This window comes from Coregonus clupeaformis, unplaced genomic scaffold (genome assembly GCF_020615455.1).
Source record: "Coregonus clupeaformis isolate EN_2021a unplaced genomic scaffold, ASM2061545v1 scaf1012, whole genome shotgun sequence".
Lineage (NCBI taxonomy): Eukaryota > Metazoa > Chordata > Actinopteri > Salmoniformes > Salmonidae > Coregonus > Coregonus clupeaformis.
The window spans coordinates 74,136-99,455 of record NW_025534466.1 but is presented as its reverse complement, the minus strand read 5'-3'; the positions used below and the strand labels follow the sequence as shown (position 1 = coordinate 99,455).

The following is a 25,320-nucleotide window of genomic DNA, read 5'->3' as shown; positions in this document are numbered from 1 at the left end:
AGTTCAAACAGGTGCAGTTAACACAGGTAATGAGTGGAGAACAGGAGGGCTTCATAAAGAAAAACTAACAGGTCTGTGAGAGCTGGAATTCTTACTGGTTGGTAGGTGATCAAATACTTATGTCATGCAATAAAATGCAACTTAATAACTTAAAAATCATACAATGTGATTTTCTGGATTTTTGTTTTAGATTTAGTCTCTCACAGTTGAAGTGTACCTATGATAAAAATTACAGACCTCTACATGCTTTGTAAGTAGGAAAACCTGCAAAATCGGCAGTGTATCAAATACTAGTTCTCCCCACTGTATGTGCCAAGGGTCCCTGGCTTGGTGGAGGAATCCACCACCTTGGCATGGACACTAGCTTAACATACTTGCATATACACAAATTGGCCAGTAGCAGTGGTTGCTCTCTGTGTACTACATAGCAAGTTCTATGTGTCTGTATAGGATGTCCCTGATGAAGGCAGCCATTTTGGTGTGTTAGGTCTCAGGGTTGGTGGCTGTGGTCATGGTCACTTTCTTTATGTACTGTTTGAAGATGGCGTCAAAGGCCTCGTCCCTGTGGATCATGGCACCAAACACCAACGGCTGAGAGAGAGAGAAAGGGTAGATAAAGAGAGTGACAATAGGAGGGGATAGAAGGAGTGTGGAAGACTATCTTAGGCATATTGATAAATCTGTCAAAAAGCTGTTATGGAGCTCAATGATTGGGTTCCTGCCTATAAATATCTGGTCTTTTGAATTGACAAAGATTTCATGTTTAATAACCATACGGATGAGCTAGTTAAAAGCTAAGATTGAAAGCTTTTTTTTTTTATAGAGCTTGCCTCAAAATAGCAGGAAGCAGATTGTACTGTCAACTTTCCTGCCAGTTCTTGACTATGGTGATACCATTTACCAGATTGCAGCAGTCACTATCCTTAAACCTTTGGATGCCGTCTACCATAGCGCCTTTCACTTGATCACAGGTGACAGTTTTAACACTCACCACTGCATCCTGTCTCAAAAGGTAGGCTGGTCCTCATTAAAGTCCCATAGATCACTTAATTACTGCCTTTTTTTTTTACAAGGCTCTATTATACAAGATTCAAACTTACCTCACTTTGTTGTTAAAGTATGTAAAAAAAGTAAAGTATACAACCATGAGATACCAAACCCGTTTACGCTTGAGGTTCCTCGGGTCTCCACTGGACTAGGTAAATCCGCTTTTAGTTTTAACACATTTTTGCAATCACTTACAAAATTCATTTCATTTGGATTCCCTGGTGCCATTAGGGCAGTTTAAAACCCTGATGATAAACGACTTCACAGAGGTGTGCAATTGTTTAGATAGATTTACTTTAACAACTACAGTAGTTTATGATGGCTGTGATATTTGTGATATTCTAATGTATTCCACTTATTCTTTCTTGTATCTTGTAGTTGTATCTTTTATTTTCTGCCCTCAGGGCACCATTGAAAAGGAGACCCTGGGCTCAATTGGGCTCCCCTGAATAAATAAAAGTTAATTAAAAAATATTAATCTTCTCAACTTGTTAACTTTTTAACAGCATATTCAACAAACACTCAGACCTAAATAGAGAGAAAACAAACATGGTCTAAAATAGACTGTCCATAAGTGTTCCTACCTTCTGGGTGGACGGTGTTGCAATGGAGATTCCCATTCCAGACCCAGGTAATACAGACAAGACTTTGTACTGTGGGACAAAAAAACACCAGTTAAACTAAGACAACCTTAACATTCTACTGCAGAAGTCCATTTTTAGTAGGCTTGGGCGATACACCGTTTATACCGTATACCGGGGTATTTTGAAATACTGATGGTATGATTTTCAATACTGTAAAAAAAAGTAACAAATAATATTATGACTGCTCATGACTATAAGTTTAGTATAACTTTAAGAAATCTAAGATGTGTCAAATAAATTATATCTAGCACAGGGATCCAGCTATGCATCTGGTTGGCTAGATGTCAAGATCAAGGTTCTTGGTTACAGTAGAGACATTCAATCCCCTCCTGGATCAAAATCCTTGTTGCCAAAAAAAATTTGTGTGTAACAAAAACAAAAAACATGAATACTTCATTATTTTTTATTTGGAAATCACAATACTAAGAAGTATTGTAATTGTGTGCACATTCGGTATTACCATATACCCTGGTATGGTACAGAAATGGTATGTAAATCTAGATACCGCCCAACCCAATTTTTTTTAAACCAATTAATTTAGACATTGGACAGAAGGTGAAGCGAAAATAGAGAAACCCACCTTCTGAATATCAGTGATGTCAATCAGTTTGATGACTTTATTCTTTTTAGAGGAATTTGACCTGCAGCTTGAGCTTTCAAAGCAAAGGTAACTGGGAAGGGAAACACTTTGTCAGCACAGAGAAGGATACATTACACCTGAACACACAAATCAAAATAAAATCAAATATTATTTGTCACATGCGCACTTACAAGCCCTTAACCAACAATGCAGTTCAAGAAAGAGTTAAGAACATTTTACTAAATAAACTAAGGTAAAAAATAATAAAAAAAGTAACACAATAAAATAACGATACCGAGGCTATATTTGTACATGTAGGTAGGGATAAAGTGACTATGCATAGATAATAAACAGCAAGTAGCAGCAGTGTAAAAACAAATGGGGGGTCAATGTAAATAGTCCGGGTGGCCATTTTATTAATTGTTCAGCAGTCTTATGGCTTGGGCGTAGACGCTGTTAAGAAGCCTCTTGGTCCCAAACCAATACAAAACACACAACAGGGTGCTGCAAGAGCACATACATACACTGAGTATACAAAATATTAAGGATACCTGCACTTTCCATGACAGACTGACCAGGTGAATCCAGGTGAAAGCTATGATCCCTTATTGATGTCACTTGTTAAATCCACTTCAAATCATTGTAGATGAAAGGCAGGAGACAGGCTAACCCATAACAGTCTAAGCCCTTCAGATAAGGCCCAAGATGCTTGTGGGGGTCGTAGAGCAAAACGGAGAACATAATAGTTTTATAGGCCAAACCGTTCGGATGCTACAGCCAATTTTGTGAGAAGACAGATTTTCAGGATGTCTCATGGTCTGACAATAACCAATCTAAGCTCTGTCACCTTTCACCGCAGATGCGGACGCGCTGCGTATCGGCGGATGCGGTGGATTGAGATGCATCCAATGCAAAAAAACATCTCTCTAGCTTAAACTGAAGGATTTTTATAGGGATTTCTATTATGATGCTAATTAAATCAAATTGTATTTGTCACATACACGTGTTTAGCAGATGTTATAGCGGGTGTAGCGAAATGCTTGTGCTTCTAGCTCCGACAGTGCAGTAATATCTAACAATTTCAAAACATATACCCAAAACTAGTAAGGAATGGGATTTAAGAATATATACATATATGGACAAGCAATGACAGAGTGGAATGGACTAAGATACAGTAGAATATTATAGAATAGAATACAGTATATACAGTGGGGAGAACAAGTATTTGATACACTGCCGATTTTGCAGGTTTTCCTACTTACAAAGCATGTAGAGGTCTGTAATTTCTATCATAGGTACACTTCAAATGTAAGAGACGGAATCTAAAACAAAAATCCAGAAAATCACATTGTATGATTTTTCAATAATTAATTTGCATTTTATTGCATGACATAAGTATTTGATCACCTACCAACCAGTAAGAATTCCGGCTCTCACAGACCTGTTTTCTTTAAGAAGCCCTCCTGTTCTCCACTCATTACCTGTATTAACTGCACCTGTTTGAACTTGTTACTTGTATAAAAGACACCTGTCCACACACTCAATCAAACAGACTCCAACCTCTCCACAATGGCCAAGACCAGAGAGCTGGCTGTGTAAGGACATCAGGGATAAAACTGTAGACCTGCACAAGGCTGGGATGGGCTACAGGACAATAGGCAAGCAGCTTGGTGAGAAGGTAACAACTGTTGGCGCAATTATTAGAAAATGGAAGAAGTTAAAGATGACGGTCAATCACCCTCGGTCTGGGGCTCCATGCAAGATCTCACCTCGTGGGGCATCAATGATCATGAGGAAGGTGAGGATCAGCCCAGAACTACACGGCAGGACCTGGTCAATGACCTGAAGAGAGCTGGGACCACAGTCTCAAAGAAAACCATTAGTAACACACTACGCCGTCATGGATTAAAATCCTGCAGTGCACGCAAGGTCCACCTGCTCAAGCCAGCTCATGTCCAGGCCCGTCTGAAGTTTGCCAATGACCATCTGGATGATCCAGAGGAGGAATGGGAGAAGGTTATGTGGTCTGATGAGACAAAAATAGAGCTTTTTGGTCTAAACTCCACTCGCCGTGTTTGGAGGAAGAAGAAGGATGAGTACAACCCCAAGAACACCATCCCAACCGTGAAGCATGGAGGTGGAAACATCATTCTTTGGGGATGCTTTTCTGCAAAGGGGACAGGACGACTGCACCGTATTGTGGGGAGGATGGATGGGGCCATGTATCGCGAGATCTTGGCCAACAACCTCCTTCCCTCAGTAAGAGCATTGAAGATGGGTCGTGGCTGGGTCTTCCAGCATGACAACGACCCGAAACACACAGACAGGGCAACTAAAGAGTGGCTCTGTAAGAAGCATCTCAAGGTCCTGGAGTGGCCTAGCCAGTCTCCAGACCTGAACCCAATAGAAAATCTTTAGAGGGAGCTGAAAGTCTGTATTGCCTAGCGACAGCCCCAAAACCTGAAGGATCTGGAGAAGGTCTGTATGGAGGAGTGGGCCAAAATCCCTGCTGCAGTGTGTGCAAACCTGGTCAAGACCTACAGGAAACGTATGATCTCTGTAATTGCAAACAAAGGTTTCTGTACCAAATATTAAGTTCTGCTTTTCTGATGTATCAAATACTTATGTCATGCAATAAAATGCAAATTCATTACTTAAAAATCATACAATGTGATTTTCTGGAATTTTGTTTTTAGATTCCGTCTCTCACAGTTGAAGTGTACCTATGATAAAAATTACAGACCTCTACATGCTTTGTAAGTAGGAAAACCTGCAAAATCGGCAGTGTATCAAATACTTGTTCTCCCCCACTGTACATATGAGATGAGTAGTCCAAGATATGTAAACATTATTAAAGTGACTAGAGTTCCATTTCTTAAAGTGGTCAGTGATTTCAGTAGGCAGCAGCAGCCACTAATGTGCTAGTGATGGCTATTTAACAGTCTGATGGCCTTAAGAAAGAAGCTGTTTTTCATTCTCTCGGTCCCAGCTTTGATGCACCTGTACTGACCTCGCCTTCTGGATGATAGAGGGGTGAATAGGCAGTGGCTCGGATGGTTGATGTCCTTGATGATCTTTTTGGCCTTCCTGTGACATCGGGTGCTGTATGTGTCTTGGAGGGCGGGTAGTTTGCCCCTGTAATGCGTTCGGCAGATCGCACCACCCTCTGGAGAGCCCTGCGGTTGTGGGCGGTGCAGTTGCCATACCAGGCGGTGATACAGCCCGACAGGATGCTCTCAATTGTGCATGTAAAAGTTTGTGAGGGTTTTAGGTGCTAAGCCGAATTTTCTTCAGCCTCCTGAGGTTGAAGAGGCTCTGTTGCGCCTTCTTCACCACACTGTCTGTGTGGGTGGACCATTTAAGTTTGTCGGTGATGTGTACGCCAAGGAACTTGAAGCTTTCCACCTACTCCACTGCGGTCCTGTCGATGTGGATAGGGGTGTGCACCCTTTGTTGTTTCCTGAAGTCCATAATCATCTCCTTTGTTTTGTTGATGTTGAGTGAGAGGTTATTTTCCTGGCACCACACTCCCAGAGCCCTCACCTCCTCCCTGTAGGTGGTCTCGTCATTGTTGGTAATCAAGCCTACTACTGTTGAGTCGTCTGCAAACTTGATGATTGAGTTGGAGGTGTGCTTGGCCACGCAGTCATGGGTGAACAGGGAGTACATGAGGGGGCTGAGCACGCACCCTTGTGGGGCCCTAGTGTTGAGGATCAGTGAAGTGGAGATGTTGTTTCCTACCTTCACCACCTGGGGGCGGACCCAGGGCCTCAAGCTTAATGATGAGCTTGGAGGGTACTATGGTGTTGAACGCTTAGCTATAGTCAATGAACATTATTCTTACATAAGTATTCCTCTTGTCCAGATGGGATAGTGCAGTGTGCAGTGTGATGGCGATTGCATCGTCTGTGGTGGCCATCTTGAAGCATGTGGGAACAGCAGACTGGGAAATGGAGAGATTGAATGTGTCCATAAACACACCAGCCAGCTGGTCTGCGCATGCTCTGAGGACGAGGCTAGGGATGCCGTCTGGGCCGGCAGCCTTGCGGGGGTTAACATGCTTAAATGTCTTAATCACGTCGGCCATGGAGAAGGAGAGGCCACAGTCGTTGGTAGTGGGCCTCGTCAGTGGCACTGTGTTATCCTCAAAGCGGGCGAAGAAGGTGTTTAGCTTGTCTGGAAGCGAGACGTCGGTGTCGGCGACGTGGCTGGTTTTCCTTTTGTAGTCCGTGATTGTCTGTAGACCCTGCCACATACGTCTTGTGTCTGAGCCGTTGAATTGCAACTCCACTTTGTCTCTATACTGATGTTTTGCCAGTTTAATTGCCTTGTGGAGTGAGTAGCTACACTGTTTGTATTCTGCCATATTCCCAGTCACCTTGCCATGGTTGAATGCGGTGGTTCGCGCTTTCAGATTTGCGCGAATGCTGCCGTCTATCCACGGTTTCTGGTTAGGGTAGGTTTTGATAGTCACAGTGGGCACAACATCACCTATACACTTCTTGATAAACCCAGTCACTGTTTCAGTGTATATGTCTAAATAATTTTGAAGCTACCCGAACATATCCCAGTCCGCGTGATCAAAACAATTTTGAAGCGTGGATTCCGTTTGGTCAGACCAGCGTTGAATAGTCCTTAGCACGGGTACATCCTGTTTGAGTTTCTGCCTATAGGAAGGGAGAAGCAAAATGGAGTCGTGGTCAGATTTTGCCAAAAGGAGGGCGGGGGAGGGCCTTATAACAATCCCGGAAGTTCGAATAGCAATGGTCGAGGGTCTTGGCAGCGCGAGTACAACAGTCGATATGTTGATAGAATTTTGGCAGCCTAGTCCTCAAATTTGCTTTGTTAAAATCTCCGGCAACAATAAATGCAGCCTCAGGATATGTGGTTTCCAGTTTGCATAAGGTCCAGTGAAGTTCTTTGAGGGCCGTCGTGGTATCGGCTTGAGGGGGGATATACACGGCCGTGACTATAACAGAAGAAAATTATCTTGGGAGATAATACGGTCGGCATTTGATTGTGAGATATTCTAGGTCGGGTGAATAGAAGGACTTGAGTTACCCTATGTTACTACAATTACACCATGAGTCATTAATCATGAAACACACACCTCCGCCCTTCTGCTTCCTGGAGAGATATTTATTCCTGTCTGTACGATGAACTGAGAACCCATGTGGCTGGACCGATTCCGACAGAATATCCCAAGAGAGCCATGATTCCGTGAAACAGAGTATGTTATACAGGCCTTGATGTCTCTCTGGAAAGAAATCCTTGCCCGTAGTTCGTCAAGCTTGTTATCTAGAGACTGAACATTAGCAAGTAGTATACTTGGAAGCGGTGGGTGGTGTGCGCGCCTCCTAAGTCGAACCAGCAGGCCGCTCCGAGTGCCTTTCCTCCGCCGGCGATGTTTTGGGTCAGCCGCTGGAATCAGTTCAGTGGCCCTGGGGAGAGCAAACAAAGCATCTGCTTCGGGAAAGTCGTATTCCTGGTCATATTGCTGGTGAGTTACCGTCGCTCTGATATCCAATAGTCTTTCCCAGCTGTATGTAATGATGCCAAACACTTTCTGAGCTAATAATACATAAAAAAACAAAATACTGCATAATTTCCTAAGAGCTAGTCGAGAGGCCGCCATCTTCGTTTGCACCATCATTCAAATAATTCGATTTTCACGGGGCGCGGACATCGACTCTAGGGGGTTTTAAATAAGTATTTTTAAGCCTTAAGACAATTGAGACATGGATTGTGTATGTGTGCTATTCAGAGGGTGAATGGGCAAGACAAAGTGCCTTTGAACAGGGTATCGTGTTCCTAATGTTTGGTATACTCAGTGTACATATCTACTTGTGACAGCTAGGTATTAGCAGTATATGGCTTACTTTTCAGTGACAAAGAGCACACCATTACGGATGTAGTCAGTGGGACTCTTCCTGTCCCTGTTGATCAAGCAGCATCGCCAGCCATTCTCACACACTGCCAATGAAACCAGTCGACACACACACACACACACACACACATCAGGTCTGACACACTGCCAACAAACACAGTCAATAGTCATGGTTTCACTGCACCAACATAACACAATCAATAAACACTAAGTTAATCAACAACAACTATGTAAATAGGGTCAACATGGAATAGGGGGAGGTGGTGAACCAGGCATAAATAGTCAGCTGTCGCTCCTGAGAATTATCATGCTGTGCTCTACCAACCTGCTAGGGGGCGCTCATCCTCAGACAGTTTGAAGACCTCGTGGAAAACCCTCTTCTTAGTATTGTAGGCCCTGCCAGTCTGTTCCTCTAGACTGATATCATATGGTAAGGCTGTTCCTAGACTGCCACAAGCTACTGCCGGATGGATCTAAAGAGAAACAGAGAGCGGAGAAAAGAATGGTAGGATAGAGGGAAGAATGGAGGAGAGAGGTCAGCATTTTAGACTAGGAACAGAGTGTGGGAAGGGAATTGGCTAGACCCAAGCAGCGTATGTGTATTATAGCAGGCTCTCTCAAACCAGTGGCTTGACTTGGTCATCAGCATCACTCAGTGCACTTCACTGCAGGTGACTCTCAAAGCGTACTCAGGTAAACAGTTGTTTGGTAAACAGTGAATATTGGCTGGGGTACTTGTGGAGATCGTTGGATACATTGCTTATGGGGATGTGAATGATAGGGTTGTGGTGTGTCTCATGCAAAGCATGAAGCAATGGACTCATGCCCTGTATATAACAATCTTTCAGTCTAAAGAATGAAACATAAAAAAAGACTGGACAAGTTTTCTCAACGCATGCGCAGACTAGCTTGCAAGTGTCTTCACAGACATTTTCAATCTCTCCTTGTCCCAGTCTGTAATCCCAACATGTTTCAAGCTGACCACCATTGTCCCTGTCCCCAAGAGCTCCAAAGTAACCTGCCTAAATGACTATCGCCCTGTAGCACTCACATCTGTAATTATAAAGTGCTTTGAAATGCTGGTGATGACACACATCAACACCATCATCCCAGACACCCTGAACCCACTCCAATTCATCTACTTCCCCAACAGATCCACAGATGATGCAATCTCAATTGCACTTCACACTGCCCTCTCCCATCTGGACAAGAGGGGAAATAACTATGCAAGAATGCTGTTCATAGACTACAGCTCAGCGTTCAACACCATAGTACCCTCCAAGCTCATCACCAAGCTAGGGACCCTGTTACAGAACCCCTCCCTCTGTAACTGGATCCTGGACATCATGACGGACTGGCCCCAGGTGTTGAGGGTAGGGAACAACACCTCCGCCACACTGACCCTCAACACGGGGGCCCCTCAGGGGTGTGTGCTTAGTCCCCTCCTGTACTCCCTGTTCACCCATGACTGCGTGTCCACGGACGACTCCAACACCATCATCAAGTTCGCTGACGACACGATGGTGGTAGGCCTGATCACCGACGGCGATGAGTCAGCCTACAGGGAGGAGGTCAGAGACTTAAAAGTGTGGTGCCAGGACAACAACCTCTCCCTCAACGTCAGTAAGACCAAGGAGCTGATCGTAGACTACAGGAGACAGAGGGGAGAGCACGCCCCCATCCACATCGACAGGGCTGTTGTGGAGCGTGTCCACATCACTAAGGATTTAACATGGTCGACACACACCCGCACAGTTGTGAAGAGTGCACAGCAGCACCTCTTCCCCCTCAGGAGGCTGAAAAGATTTGGCACCATTGAAAGACTCTTGGCTGGCTGCATCACCGCTTGGTATGGCAAACTCACCGCCCTTGACCGCAAAGCGCTACAGAGGGTGGTGTGGACAGCCCAGTACATCACTGGGGCCAAGCTCCCTGCCATCCGGGAACCTCTATACTGTATCAAGCCGTGTCAGAGGAAGGCCCGAAAAATTGGCAAAGACTCCAGCCACCCAAGCCATAAACTGTTCACTCTGCTACTTCCCGGCAAACGGTACCAGAGCATCGGCTCTCAGACCAACAGGCTCAGAGACAGCTTCTGCCCCCAAGCCATAAGACTGCTAAATAGTCAATTAATGGTACCCAACCTATCTGCAGTGACTCCATCTTGCACTAACCCTACGCACACTCACTAGACGATATATACGCACACACACTCATTCACACACACTACATTGACACTCCCACACAAAACCCTCACACATACACGCACCGACACAACACAAACACACATACGCACACACTTTTATACTCATCATCTTACTCTTATTATTATCTATCCTGATGGCTAGTCACTTTACCCTGCCTTCATGATACGTTGTAACTCTGCACATTGACCTGGTACTGGTACTCCCTGTACTGTATATAGCTCCATTCTTGTTTATTTTATTCCTTGTTACTATCTTTAAACTCTGCGTCGTTGGGAAGGGCTCGTAATCAAGCATTTCACGGTAAAGTCTATACCAGTTGTATTCGGCGCATGTGACAAATCAAATTTGATTTTAATTTGTTTTGGCTGACCATTGGCAGGAAATGCCTGTAGAAAAGACACTGGCTGAACACACACTGATAACTATTGCTAGCTATTATAACCTTAAATAATTGTATGGGATTTTATGGGAGAGTAGTTACCGGTATGATATTATGATAGACATTACTCTAATGCAAACACACTATTGCACAAACTACAAATACTATTAACAAACCACTATCTTTCAAAATAATCGATGAGCAGTTTCTACCTTCCAGTTACTTCCTCAACACACACAAACACACACAGTATTACTTTGAATATAGGGTTCTAACCTCCCGAGTGGCGCAGTGGTCTAAGGCACTGCATCGCAGTGCTAGCTGTGCCACTAGAGATCCTGGTTCGAATCCAGGCTCTGTCGTAGCCGGCCGCGACCGGGAGACCCATGGGGTGGCACACAATTGGCCCAGCGTCGTCCAGGGTAGGGGAGGGAATGGCCGGCAGGGATGTAGCTCAGTTGGTAGAGTCTGGTGTTTGCAACGCCAGGGTTGTGGGTTCGATTCCCACGGGGGCCAGTATTAAAAATAATGTATGCACTCACTAACTGTAAGTCGCTCTGGATAAGAGCGTCTGCTAAATGACTAAAATGTAAAAATGTGTCTATGAGAATGGATACAAAATTAACATTCAAAACACCATTATGGTAATCTCTTATGATTTCAACTTTGGTGCCACATGCAAAATAATACTTTCAACAGCACTGTGGTAGATGCACATATTTAAAAGACGGGCCACGTTTTGATCCTTCACATAGACACTGATATCAAAAGGCGCAAGGGGTTGATTTGAAATGCGGCTTATCTCTAATGACACACACACACACACGATGGTTTCGCAAACACAAGCACTCTCAAACCAAAGTGCACGCTAGGGAGCCCTACCTTTTCATACTCAGAGAGCTGAGAAAGAAAAACAGAAAACTCAGGCAATCAGACACTAACATAAGGATTCCCACAGTCCCAGCTGCTGTGAACGCCATCATTAATAGGGATGAACTGTGACAATGACACACATCAATATGAAATGTGTATGTACACATACCTAGGTACAAAAGACTTGCACATATACACAATGCAGACACAAATGCATTATATACAATAGTATATGTAGAGTTTGAGACATACCCGTCTGGACAATGTAGCGCCCCCGCGCTCCTTCAGCTGGGGGTCTGTGGGCAGGCTGGTCCAGATGATATGGGGCGTGTCATACTTGTCCCTTAGCTTGGGACAGCTCCTAAACAGGAAGTTGATGATGAAGAACTTGATCCCTGCATACAGCCCTGAAGAGGAGACATACAGAAAGGTATGAGAGGAGCTCAAGAGGATCTCTTCATGTCTCTTTTGTCTTCTGATATACATCCATGGATCAAGAGGATCTCTCCCTGTCCCCTTTTTCATCTGGTATATCTCAGTCTTTTTCTCATCTCAATGCTTGGGGCCCTCACTGGGTAGGTGTAGCAGGGAGTGACCCCTATGCTGATCTTAGATCAGTCCAGGGTACAATTTACATATTAAACTTACCAATCATAAAGCCCATGAGTTTGTAGGGGATGAGACATGAGCAGATCAAGGCCACCCATAGACCAATGTAAAGCTTCTGAGTGATCTCAGGATGCACCCACATGAACAGGCTGAAATACATATGCACACACACACTGTGACGGCCCTGAATATTTCTGAACCGTCTCAGTGCTTCTCCTTCTAATAGGGCGCTTCCCCCTTTAATTCCTCATTAAATAGCCGTGCATCAGCTGCGCAAAAGGGGAAGTTGTGATTGAGACATGAATGAGGATGTGTACTACCTTCAGTTGATGAAGCTTCGCCATGACGTTTGTTTTGTTGCCTTACAGTGTTTTTGTAGCCTTAAAGCGAGTTTACCCAGGATTGGAGCCACTCTGTGCGTCTGTGGACTACAACTCTCCGTTGGTTTTCGTGGCCTTTTCGCTGGGGAGCTGTTTGGCGGATTGTCTGACTGACCGACTGACTACAACTTTTTGTACACGGTATTTCATTTGTTTGGGGTGATGTATACTGTGATTTATGTAGTTGTGAGGACGTATTATTCTTTGGGTAGTCTTTGATACGCTTTATAGTTGTGTTACAAAATAAGTGTTATTTTAGTGTATGAATATACTGGGTTTATGCTACGGACAAACGTTGCGGGACTAAGGTCACTTGAGTCACTGAACTTATTTACCGGGCTGGACTCTTTTTTATGCCCGAGGTACAGGACATTTCTAAATGAACATAAGTGCATTGATTTGTTATATTGTTGTGTGTGGGTGTGTGTGATCATTTATGTCGTTAATACAACCACGCAAAAGAATACACTTGTTTGAAGTTCTTTCCAAGGTTTTAAGGGGTTTATGAAAAGTATATTTCCATCTTGACTTTTACATAAGTCCTTTGTATTGGTGTGACTTGACGGACCAGATGGGACTCATTCCCTCCCAAACTAAAAGGAGAAACCCATGCTTTCTCTGGTAAGCACAACCTACCTGGCACCCCTATAAATAACCTCAAGTCAAAACCGTTACATAAAAATGGCACCCCAGATGGGACCTCAACATTGAGAACTAACCAAAGCAAATCTTTTTGAGTGGAATTAAAATAATGGATTCACTACAAGAAAATGTGCTCATCCATATCCTACCAGTCAATGGGAATACACAGGGCCATTCTGACTACCGAGCCAACAATACAAATCATGATGTGACTGGAAATAATGGAGTTGATTTGGGCCAGAGCCCTGGGAATCTAAATGCTCGGTCTGGACCACAGGCCACAGGTCTAACTAGTAACTCACTTATTGACATGGATCTGTGTGGAAAGTACTGAGCTAGCCCCTCCCTCTGACGCCCAACCTTCCTCCATTGTCTGTTTTATCTCCAGAGGTTGTAGTCTTACAACTCAAGGTGACATCCTTGATATTCGTAAGACTCAACTAACATCTCCAAACTCTAATCCATCATAAATTCAAATGTCTGAGTGTAGAGCAACAACAGAGTGCCATGGAATTCAGAAACTCACTGAGTACTCTAACTCACACTCTGACAGAGCTCAGTGAGAGTGGAAGACAGGAAATTACTGGTGCCATGGACAGGCAGTTTGACTACCAACAAAGCCAACTCACTGCCACTCTCCAGTGGCGCCTGCAACATCATCACACTGAGGTCCTCAAGGACGTAAATTCTGTATTTTCTCCCTGGTTAACACTGTAGACCACTTGCAGACAGCGCTCTCTAATTGTGTTAAAATGTTGGATGATGTGTCTGTTGACATGGCCTCCATTAGGCACAACTCCTTGCACAGAGCTTCTCTTGTGTCCACTTCTGTTCAGACCACTGAGGGCCAAGCGGCACCTCAGAACAGCCAAGACAAGGCCATGCTGCAGCCACCTTGCAGGATGCAATCCACCATGCATCCTGGTGTTCATTTTCATGGTCCCATAACTCCCTCACCCTCTACCTTCCTCAATCCCTCCTAGCTCTTTTGTTCATGGTGATTTGAGTAGGCGTCATGTGGGAGCGATGCCCATTAAATTGCAATTTCCTACCTTTGGGAAAAAGGATGACAGACCTGATCCGCTAATGTATCTGGAAAGATGTCATGACTTTCTTGCCCTCAATCCCCTGGCTGACGAAGAACTCCTTGCCACATTGAGGAATGTGTTGCATGGGACAGCTCGAGACTGGTGGGATGTGGCACGTCTCACCACTACCTCCTGGGCTGACTTTGAGGCCAAGTTTTCCTCTGCATTTCTGTCTGAGGACTACACAGATGAGCTGGCAGACAGAGTCAGGAATCGAGTGCAAAGGGAGAATGAGAATATCCGTGACTTTGCATACGGTTACCACTCCCCTGTGCAGAAGGTGGAAACCTGGCATTGAGGAGGAAGAGGTCATTAAGTTGATCTTGAAGAACATCAACCCACTACTAGCCAGTCAACTCAGAGAAAGAGTCACCACTGTCGATGGACTGGTTCGCCTGGGACAGCAGTTCGAGAAGGACAGAGAATGCCAACAGCAATATGAACAGAGAAAGAAACAGACACCCAAACAGTTACCCAAGCCAGATCATCAACCACAGCCAGAGTCTCCAGCCAAGACCCCTCCCATGTTCTGTTGGAGATGTAGCCAAAAGGGACATTCTTCAGCTACATGTCCAAGACCGTATCAAGTAAACCCTTCCAGAAACCACAAATCACAACAGGCCAACACACCTAACACACTTCGCAGGAACGACCATCCTACTCTGGGTGCTTTGACCAGAGCTGAAACCTCAAGAGTCACTGCCCTACGCCCCCCCCGCCGACATCCCCTTCCTTTCAGTTAATACCACACCAGCTGGTGTTACCCCCTGTCCATAGGCCCATGGACAGGAAGAGCCATCCTGGACACCGGGTCATCCTACACACTGCTCAATGAGAAACTGTGGAAGGAGGTTCAAGGTCCAAAATACAACTTGAAGCCGTGGACAGAAGGTCCACTGTATCTGGCTGACGGTGAGGCTAACGACCACTTGGATGGAGTGAGGTGGAGTTCCGCCTGTGTAACCGCTCCTATATGATTCCTTCGGTTATCCTACAAACCAAGAACCTTGCTTTTCCTGTCGTGTTGGGAATTGATTTTATGTACTTCAGCGGTGTCCAGATTGATATCCGCACACAATTGCTACTGGTTTCCAAACAATCCGAGCAAGAAGCATTTCTTCCAATCAGAAGTTACAAGTTACATGATTGGGGTCCAAATGTGGCAGTCTTCTCTGCCGTTGCTACGGTACCACTAACCCTGGGTAATCCTTCTGATGATCTCCTTTTACAGGCTGTAAGAAGAGCTCAGCTGGAACAGCCAGAGGGAGTTAAGGCTGTTGGAACAGCTGCAGAATAATGCTGATGTGTGTACTTCAAAGCTAGGGCCCCGGACTCCTGAAGCACAAAATATTCCTTACACAGGAAATGCCGATCAAGCAAAAAGCCATATCGTTTGTCCCCAGCGAAGCTAATCATCCAAAAGGACTCATTAATGATATGTTGACACAAGATATAATAGAACGTTCCTCCTCTCCCTGGGCTGCTCCTGTTGTTCCCTCATTCCAAAAAAGACCGTGGTCTTAGATTTTGTGTGACTATAGGAAGACCAACAATGTTTCCCGGACTGATGCCTATCCTCTTCCCACCATCCACGATCCTGAGTCATTGTCTGGCTGTTGTATTCACTACCCTTGACCTCAATAGTGGCTATTGGCAGGTTGAGATGGACCAGGGAAAGCAAGGACAAGACTGCTTTTGTCTGTGCTGAGGGCTTGTTTTCCTTTAAGGTGATGCCTTTTGGATTAAAGAATGCACCTGCCACTTTCCAAAGACTCATGGAGATTGCGTTAGGTGAGCTCAAAGAAGATATGTTTCCGTCTATCTGGACGATATAATTATCTACTCCCAGAACAGAGAGCAACACTTTCAAGACCTTCAAGCAGTGTTGGACAAGCTAAGAGAAGCTGGTCTGACAGTGAACATGAAGAAGAGCAACTTCTGCCAAACCTCCCTGAAGTTCCTTGGCCATATTGTGTCTTGTGATGGTATTCATGTGGATCCTGAAAAGACCAAGGCTGTACAAGACTTCCCTGTGCCAACCACACTCAAGGCCCTTCAACGGTTCCTTGGGATGGCTGGATGGTACCATCGGTTTTGTGGACTTCTCCCAGGTGGCAGAACCCCTCAACGGGTTGAAGCGAAAAGGAGCGAATTCCGATGGACGGCGGAGTGCCAGAACTCCTTTGAAACCCTGGAACGACACCTCGTCACACCTCCCATTTTGGGTTATCCCAACTTTGATTTCCCTTTTGTTGTTTACACTGATGCAAGTGATGTTGGACTTGGTGCTGTCCTAGTCCAACAGACTGAACTTGGTACTGAAGAAGTGCTAGCGTTACTGCCATGGTCGGACATTGAATGGAGCAGAACGGAACTACTCCACAACCGAGCAAGAGTGCCTTGCGCAGTTGTCTGGGCTTTGGAAAAGTGGAGGTACTACCTGGAGGAAGACCCTTCACTGTGGTCACTGACCATTCCTCCCTGGTGTGGGGTGTTCAAGACCAACAAACCAAGCACCAGGCTCATCAGATGGGCTCTACGGTTGCAAGAGTTCACCTTTGCAGTAGAATACAGGAAAGGAAAATACAACACTGTTCCAGATGCCCTCATCCAGAGCTCCTGCTTGTGGTAATGGTGGCCCTCATCTTACATGTGCTACTGTCCTGTCTAGCAGTCGAGACTCACCCAAAACTGACTTTCCCATCTCTGATGAGGTCATTTGGAAAAGCCCAACAGGATGATCCAGAAGTACAGGCTTTGTACCAGACTATCCTGGAAGATGGAGAAAGATGGTCAACCCTACCACAAAGCTGACCATCATTGAAGACAAAGTCTACCGAGTTGTACAACTACCTCACAGAACACTCTACCAAATGTACATACCTGAAACTCTACGCCTTCAACTGCTTCAACATTTCCATGAAGACCCATTAGCTGGTCATTTGGGCAGGTTCAAAACCTACAAACGTTTGCAAGCATTACTGTACTGGCCACATCTGAGCATGGATGTGAAGTCACATATCCGAAACTGTCAGGTTTGTCAAATGTACAAACCAGAAGGGTAGAAAACCTGCTGGCAAGTTGCAGCAAACTGTATTACCCGACCTTGGGAAATGTTAGGAGTGGATTTGATGGGTCCATTTCCTAGAAGCTCCAATCAGAATGTGTACATGCTTGTTTTTGTTGATTACTATTCCAAGTGGGTTGAGCTCTTTGCCCTGCGTCAGGCCACAGCGAGGACCGTCTCTAACATCCTTACGAAAGAGATCTTGACTCGCTGGGGAGTGCCTGATTACATCCTGTCTGATCGAGGTTCCCAATTTGTCTCTGATCTCTTTGGAGAGACCTACCAAAAGATGGAACCTGAGACAGAAGTTGACCACAGCCTATCACCCACAGACCAACCTCACTGAGAGAGTAAATCGAACCTTGAAGACAATGGTTGCTTCCTATGTAGGGACCCAGCACAAACACTGGGACAAGCACCTTCACGAGTTTCGATTTGCCCTGAATTCTGCTGTGCAAGAGTCCACTGAGTCACACCTGCAGAGCTGAACTTAAGTCGTCTCCTCCGAGGACCCTTGGATATGGTGTTAGCAGCCCCAGCAGCTTACTCCCAGACGCTGCTTGCATATGACCAGGTAGTCCATCTCCACGACTTGAGCTCTTGTCTCAAGGAACATGATCCAGGCTCAACTCAAGCAGAAGAGAAATTATGATAAGAACAGACGAGACATGCGTTTCCGCTTCGTGATCGGGTGTGGCTTCGCTCTCATCCTTACTCGAAAGCTGAACAATTCTTCTCGGCCAAGCTCGCCCCCTAAATGGCAAGGACCATATAGGATTGTGGAGCAGATGGGCCCTGTGAACTACCGAGTGGTGAAAGAGGACACGGTGAAGATATGCGCGTTGTCCATGTCTCACGCCTTAAGGCCTGTTACCCACTCGGCTGAGGAATGGAGGAGATTGAGCGCCGCAAGGTCCTGGAGATCTTTGAAGAGGAAAGTAGGGAGACTTTTCTCGGATTCCCAGACCCAGAAGTCTCACGGCTTAATGCCTGTGACCCCTCAGCTGAGGAGCGTGAGCGCCAAAAAAGTAATGAATATTTTTGTAGAGGAAAGTGATGAGGAGACCTTTCGGTTTCCCCGACCAAGATCTGCCTTCCCGGGCAATGGTCGGCTTTTTTCCAGGGAGGGGGTGTGTGACGGCCCTGAATATTTCTGAACCGTCTCAGTGCTTCTCCTTCTAATAGGCGCTTCCCCTTTAATTCCTCATTAAATAGCCAGCATCAGCTGCGCAAAAGGGAAGTTGTGATTGAGACATGAATGAGGATGTGTACTACCTTCAGTTGATGAAGCTTACGCCATGACGTTTGTTTTGTTGCCTTACAGTGTGTTTTGTAGCCTTAAAGCGAGTTTACAGGATTGGAGCCACTCTGTGCGTCTGTGGACTACAACTCTCCGTTGGTTTTCGTAGCCTTTTCTCCCGCTGGGGAGCTGTTGGCGGATTGTCTGACTGACCGACTGACTACAACTTTTTGTACACGGTATTTCATTTGTTTGGGGGTGATGTATACTGCTGATTTATGTAGTTGTGAGGACGTATTATTCTTTGGGTAGTCTTTTATACGCTTTATAGTTGTGTTACAAAATAAGTGTTATTTTGAGTGTATGAATATACTGGGTTTATGCTACGGACAAACGTTGCGGGACTAAGGTCACTTGAGTCACTGAACTTATTTACCGGGCTGGACTCTTTTTATGCCCAGGTACAGGACATTTCTAAATGAACATAAGTGCATTGATTTGTTATATTGTTGTGTGTGGGTGTGTGTGATCATTTATGTCGTTAATACAACCACACAAAAAATACACTTGTTTGAAGTTCTTTCCAAGGTTTTAAGGGTTTATGAGAAGTATATTTCCATCTTGACTTTTACATAAGTCCTTTGTATTGGTGTGACTTGACGGACCAGATGGGACTCATTCCCTCCCAAACTAAAAAGGAGAAACCCATGCTTTCTCTGGTAGGCACAACCTACCTGGCACCCCTATAAATAACCTCAAGTCAAAACCGTTACAACACACACACATATATACAAAGTGTAAAACACACGTTGGTTAACAACCTTAAATATGCTGATTAACAAACACACACTCACTTCTTTATTTTCTCCAAGACATCTGCCATCTTTCCAAAAATATTCTGTTAAGAACACACACATTTTTGTTGTGAAAATGGCACATCAACTTAAAACACCTCACTTCGCAGCTCCATAACTATGAATAGATGTCGTCAAGCATCTCTAACAATTTCTAAATCAAAGGTGAACAATTGTTTACAGCTCACCTGTGCTTTTTGAGCTACATCAAGAACTAACTGGAACTTCTCTGAAACAGTCAGATCCTCCTTTGGTGGTTCCTAGGAAAAGAACAGAGCTACATCCAAACTATTCCCCGAAAGCAAAAGCATTATGGTAACGCTCAGTGCCCTAAAATCTGCAAACACTGAAGGGTAGAGGCGTGTGGAAGGTGGAAGGGGGTTGTTTTTGACCTTTCCTAGGTAAAGGGAGATCCAAAAAGAGGTGACATCATTCAAGGTTCAGAGACCCCAGGCACAATACTCCACTGGATCCTCCAACCTCTGAGAATAAAGTGGAGAGAGAAGTTTGACTCAACTCACAAGCAGATTGTATATGTTCAAATGGAACAACTTATAACAGGCAATGCACCTTGTAATGAGCTTAGCTACCTGGAAATGAGGTAATTCAAAGACAACCTTAGAATGGCTAGAAAATAAACATGGGATGGCCCAACCATGCCACGCTGCATTCATATAGATCTGTGTAAAATATAAAGGGGAGGGAGAACAGGTCATACACAATCTATTATTTCCATCTATCCACCTCTAGTCTATACTCATACTGAGTATGGATCATCTCGGTACCATGCATTACGTATTGTATACTGTATTCACGCAGATAGAGAGATATTTGCATGCAAATCTTAAAAACATATATACATGTTGCTATACAGGTGGAGCGATAGAGAGCTATTGATCTTTATTGCAGGAATCTTGATACACTGTGATAGTACATGGTGTGTGTGTGTGTGTCTGTATATGTGTGTGTGTGTGTGTGTGTGTGTGTGTGTGTGTGTGTGTGTACATTGAGTGTACTAAACATTAGGAACATCTGCTCTTTCCATGACATAGACTGGCCAGGTGAATCCAGGTGAACGCTAGATCCCTTATTGATGTCACTTGTTAAATCCACTTCAAATCAGTGTAGATGAAGGGGAGAAGACAGGATAAAGAAGGATTTTTCAGCCTTGAGACAATCAAGAAATGAATGTGTATGTGTGCCATTCAGAGGGTGAATGGGCAAGACAAGAGATTTAAATGCCTTTGAACGGGGTATGGTAGTAGGCGCCAGGCGCACCGGTTTGTGTCATGAACTGCAACGCTGCTGGGTTTTCACACTCAACAGTTTCCCGTGTGTATCAAGAATGGTCCACCACCCAAAAGGACATCCAGCCAACTTGACACAACTTTGGGATGCATTGGAGTCAACATTGGCCAGCATCCCTGTGGAATGCTTCGACACCCTGTAGTCCATGCCCTGATGAATTGAGGCTATTCTGAGGGCAAATGGGGTGCAACTCAATATTAGGAAGGTGTTCCTAATGTTTTGTACACTGTGGTGTGTGTGTGTGTCACTCTGTTTCAGAGGACTCATGAGGACACACAAAGCAGGCCACATCGCGTGAGTAGGCTCGAACACAAGGTGGCCAAATGATATAGTCATGAGAGGTGGTCACCTCTGGCCTCACTGCCTCGTGGGGTGTGTAGCTCAGTTGGTAGAGCATGGTATTTGCAACGCCAGGGTTGTGGGTTCGATTCCCACGGGGGGCCAGTATAAAATAAAAAAATAAAATAATGTATGCACTCACTACCTGTAAGTCGCTCTGGATAAGAGCGTCTGCTAAATGACTAAAATGTAATGTAAAATGTGTGTGATGTGTACTCACAATGAAGGCGGGCTGACGTGTACACTGTTTGCCAGCTGGATAAGGCAAAAGGTTCCTCTTGAAGTTTGTGACAGGTTTGGCACCTCGCTCTACAGACAAGTAGAAAGTATTAAACATTAAAAAAGCACTATCAAGACACAAATGCTGATGCATCAATCATGTATACATAATTTACTATAACAAACATCTGTCATTGGAATATTCATAGATTCAGAACATGATATTCATCAAGATACGGCTGACATTGAGTGTGATCGGTACATCTTGTTCCCTAAATTTACAACACTTACTGAGTCTTCTCATGTTTTCAGTCAATCTGTCAAGAGAAGGGTAGTTTTATTAAATTAGAACTCAGCATGACAAAAGCATAAACCAAATTATGTAAGGAACAAGCAAAAGCACAAACAGTGCTATGTAGGTTTTGGTGGAGGGAGAGTCAAATGATTTTACTGCATTTAGCCATCCTTCATGAGAAAGTATGTGTTGCCTGGAAGAATCACTGCCAAAGCCTTTTTGTCTGCCTCCCATCTCATTTCCCTTTCTCTTTCAGCCTCCAAAACTAACATCAAGGTCATTTCAACTGGCAGGGTGCAGCGAATGCTCCTTTCTTCTCTCCCCCTCCCTCTTCTGCTCTCTCACTCTCCACCCTCTTATGTACTTGGATAAAGTTACAGGACACAGTTAAGATTCAGACTACACTATGCTGACTATACTGGCATTGTTAACACTGAGCGTTCTCTTCTTCTCTTCCTCTCCTCCCCTCTTTCTCTCCCTCCTCCGTCTATTGTACTTGGATTGAGTTTCATGACAGAGTTTGAGTCAGAGTACCCATGACTCCACTCTGTGTTATTCAGAGAGGACTGATCCAGGGCAACTATAAAAAGGTCACTGTTTGGATTGGAGCTGGAAGAACTGATCCTAAATCTGTTTTAACTAGCATAGAATGACAACAGCCTGCTGCAGTGCACTCAACCTGCCACCAGGGGTCAGACAATCCTCCCACTTCCACAACAACAAGGTAACAACCTCCACTGTTCTGAATGCCCTGGGATTGGCTGTGGGTTTAATAACAGCCAATCAGACATCAGGGTGGAAGTCATGAGGATGGCTACTTTTACGGTGGGTGCTGATGAATAGCATGCTGACAGACTCTAGGCCCATTACAAAGCCATCAGTTTTATGACCCTTCTCTAAGCAGCATGTACTCAGGGTCTTCTGAGCTGGTTAACCTGATGACTACAGTGGCTGGCTGGTCCGCCATTCTGATCGAAAACGAAGGGGAGAACCGAGGGGAGCAATGTCAGAGCAAATTTTAAAATCAGAGATCTTAAAAGGGATAATTCAGACAAAATCCATATTTGGGTGGAATTACCCTTACCAACATTTACCATTACACTACCAGAATGTTGGTATCTTGTGTCTCCCAGTGGCGCAGTGGTCTAAGGCACTGCATCACAGTGCTAGCTGTGCCACTAGAGATCCTGCTTCGTATCCAGGCTCTGTCGTAGCGGCCACGACCAGGAGACCCATGGACGGCACATTGCCCAGCGTCGTCCAGGTAGGGGATGGCCGAGATGTAGCTCAGTTGGCCAGTATGAAAAAAATATATAATAATAATGTATGCACTCACTAACTGTAATTCGCTCTGGATAAGAGCGTCTGCTAAATGACTCAAATGTAAATGTAAAATCTTTCAAGGATTTTATGTAATCTATCTACAAGACATCTAGTGGCCCTTTTGGGTACTTCAGATTATCACAGGTGTCTAATCATCTCTGGCCATCTGTGTGGCCTTATCACATTAAAATATTAAATAATTAAAGGTGCAATATGCAGAAATCGCTTAGACATTTCCTGTTTCCTAAAATTCTAATAGTTCGCCTAATTTCAGTTTGTGACAAAACAAGCAATGCATAGTGTAGAGAATCATTGTACCATCTAAACCACTGTAAAATATATTTTAAATAACCAAAAATATTGTATTTTCAGCTGTTTTGAAGCTGTGTACAAAACTGAAAGTAAAAGACACAAAAATGAAACTTAAGAACGGGAAGCATAGAAATAGCCACATAGAACATATCTAACGCTTCTTAGATTTGCTTTCAATGAGAATGAAAGATTTATAACTCACATTTCTATGTGAATTTGGTCAGGTCGCGCAAAAAGTTATATATTGCAGATTTAAATAAGATGATTTAAAAATAAAAATAGAATGACTAAGCTGTAAAACATTATCCTAAATATAAACCATCAACTTATTGAATACCATTGGTGTTAAATATTTGACTTTCGATTTATTAGGATCCCCATGCCGACGCCAATTGTGACAGCTAGTCTTACTGGGGTCCTACACATAACGAAAAAGACATTACAGACAAAATACTTTACAATTTACATACATTTAAAAACATTAACATGTAGTGTGTGTGTGTGTGTGTGTGTATCAAATGAGGGTTTCAGCATGAAATATCCCTTATATAATTTTTACACACATAATTTATTTTACAATGTCAATATGTTTTGTTGTCAATGTTTTGGTGTCAAACTGGTGGCAGTTGTGAAGAAAAAGTTAATAGTTGGAAGAGTTGCAGAGTTAATTGAAAATAATGCCATTGTTGATTAGATACTCCTGTGGTTTATCTGCTAGAAACTCATGGACAATGAATACTATATGAATAGATTTTTATAAAAAAGTTATTCAAGTATAACTTACCAAAGTTACGATAGATTGCCATAGATTTTCTGTTAATTACCAAAAAAACTAAAGACTTTGGTAAATTACCGGTAGCTTTGCAACCCTAGCTAAAGGCAAATCGTGACGCTTTGCTAACATCGGTCCACCGGTTTACATTCCTGAATTTGGACGATGCCTATTATGCTAGCTCCTGGCTGTGGCAGAAGTAAACAATGGATTATTGTAGATTCCGTCATTATGGGCCTTTAGGTAGAACTCAAGGTAAGGGTAATTCCACAAAACTATCCCCACAAATGTTCTCAATGGGTAAGAAATTGTGGTAGTTCTCACCTCTTAGCGCTTAGCGGCTCCTCTGGCTCCACTGTGTTCTCCTCCAGCTGGAAACGAAGTCCCCGATGTACGCTCCAAACCTGTTGTACAGCCAAGCCTGCAGCCACAGTACATGGTCTCCTTCTGCTTGTCTGCAGGGGCAGAGGAATAGATAGGATATGTTTAGACCTTGTTTTGTTGAATCAGGTCGGTTAGATCTGGCTTGGAACAAAGCCTGCACACCTTGTTGCTTTCCAGCACTAGTGTTGGTGACCACTGCTTATACTGTATGAAATAACCCTGTTGTTTGGCATGAAATGGAAATACATTTGACCAGTATTCAACTCAATGTTACACGACTTATGCTTGTAGCAGTATGAAATTATGTGAATACAACATGCTTTTTGTTAGGCCTACGTTAGCACCTGTATTTCTTCATCTGGACTACAGTGTATCCAAACACCTTGTATTTATTTAGCAGTTTCTCTAATCTCCCTTTCCCTCATACTGTATTGTCACTACAGCACGTCTCTGGAACAAATTGACTAACCGCTCTCTACGAGACACCTCACTAAAAATAATAGCAGCCTGACATCACACCCAATTAAAATGGACAATTCTGTTTATTCCCCAAGACACCTCACAAAGACATCTCACGAGTACCATTCAAATCTGTACCCCATCTTCACTTAGTATGGAATGTGGCTGAGCGGACGAGTAATGTGGTGGTTAGTCTCCCAAGGCAGATGGGTTGCCTCCCACAATGTTAACAATGTTCCAGCATAGATTCTGGGAGTTCCGAGACTGTGGTGGTGGGTGGTTCAAATCTAATTGTATTTGTCACATGCTTCGTAAACAACAGGTGTAGACTAACAGTGAAATGCTTACTTATAATAACACGAGGAATAAATACACAATGAGTAACGTTAACAGCACAGGAGGCTGCTGAGGG

At 44.1% G+C, this 25,320-nt stretch overlaps 1 pseudogene; it reads right to left on the bottom strand.

The window, feature by feature from the left end:
• Positions 1-258: 258 nt before the first annotated feature.
• LOC123486124 lies at positions 259-25,051 on the bottom strand (annotated as a pseudogene).
• Between the last annotated feature and the right edge of the window lie 269 nt (positions 25,052-25,320).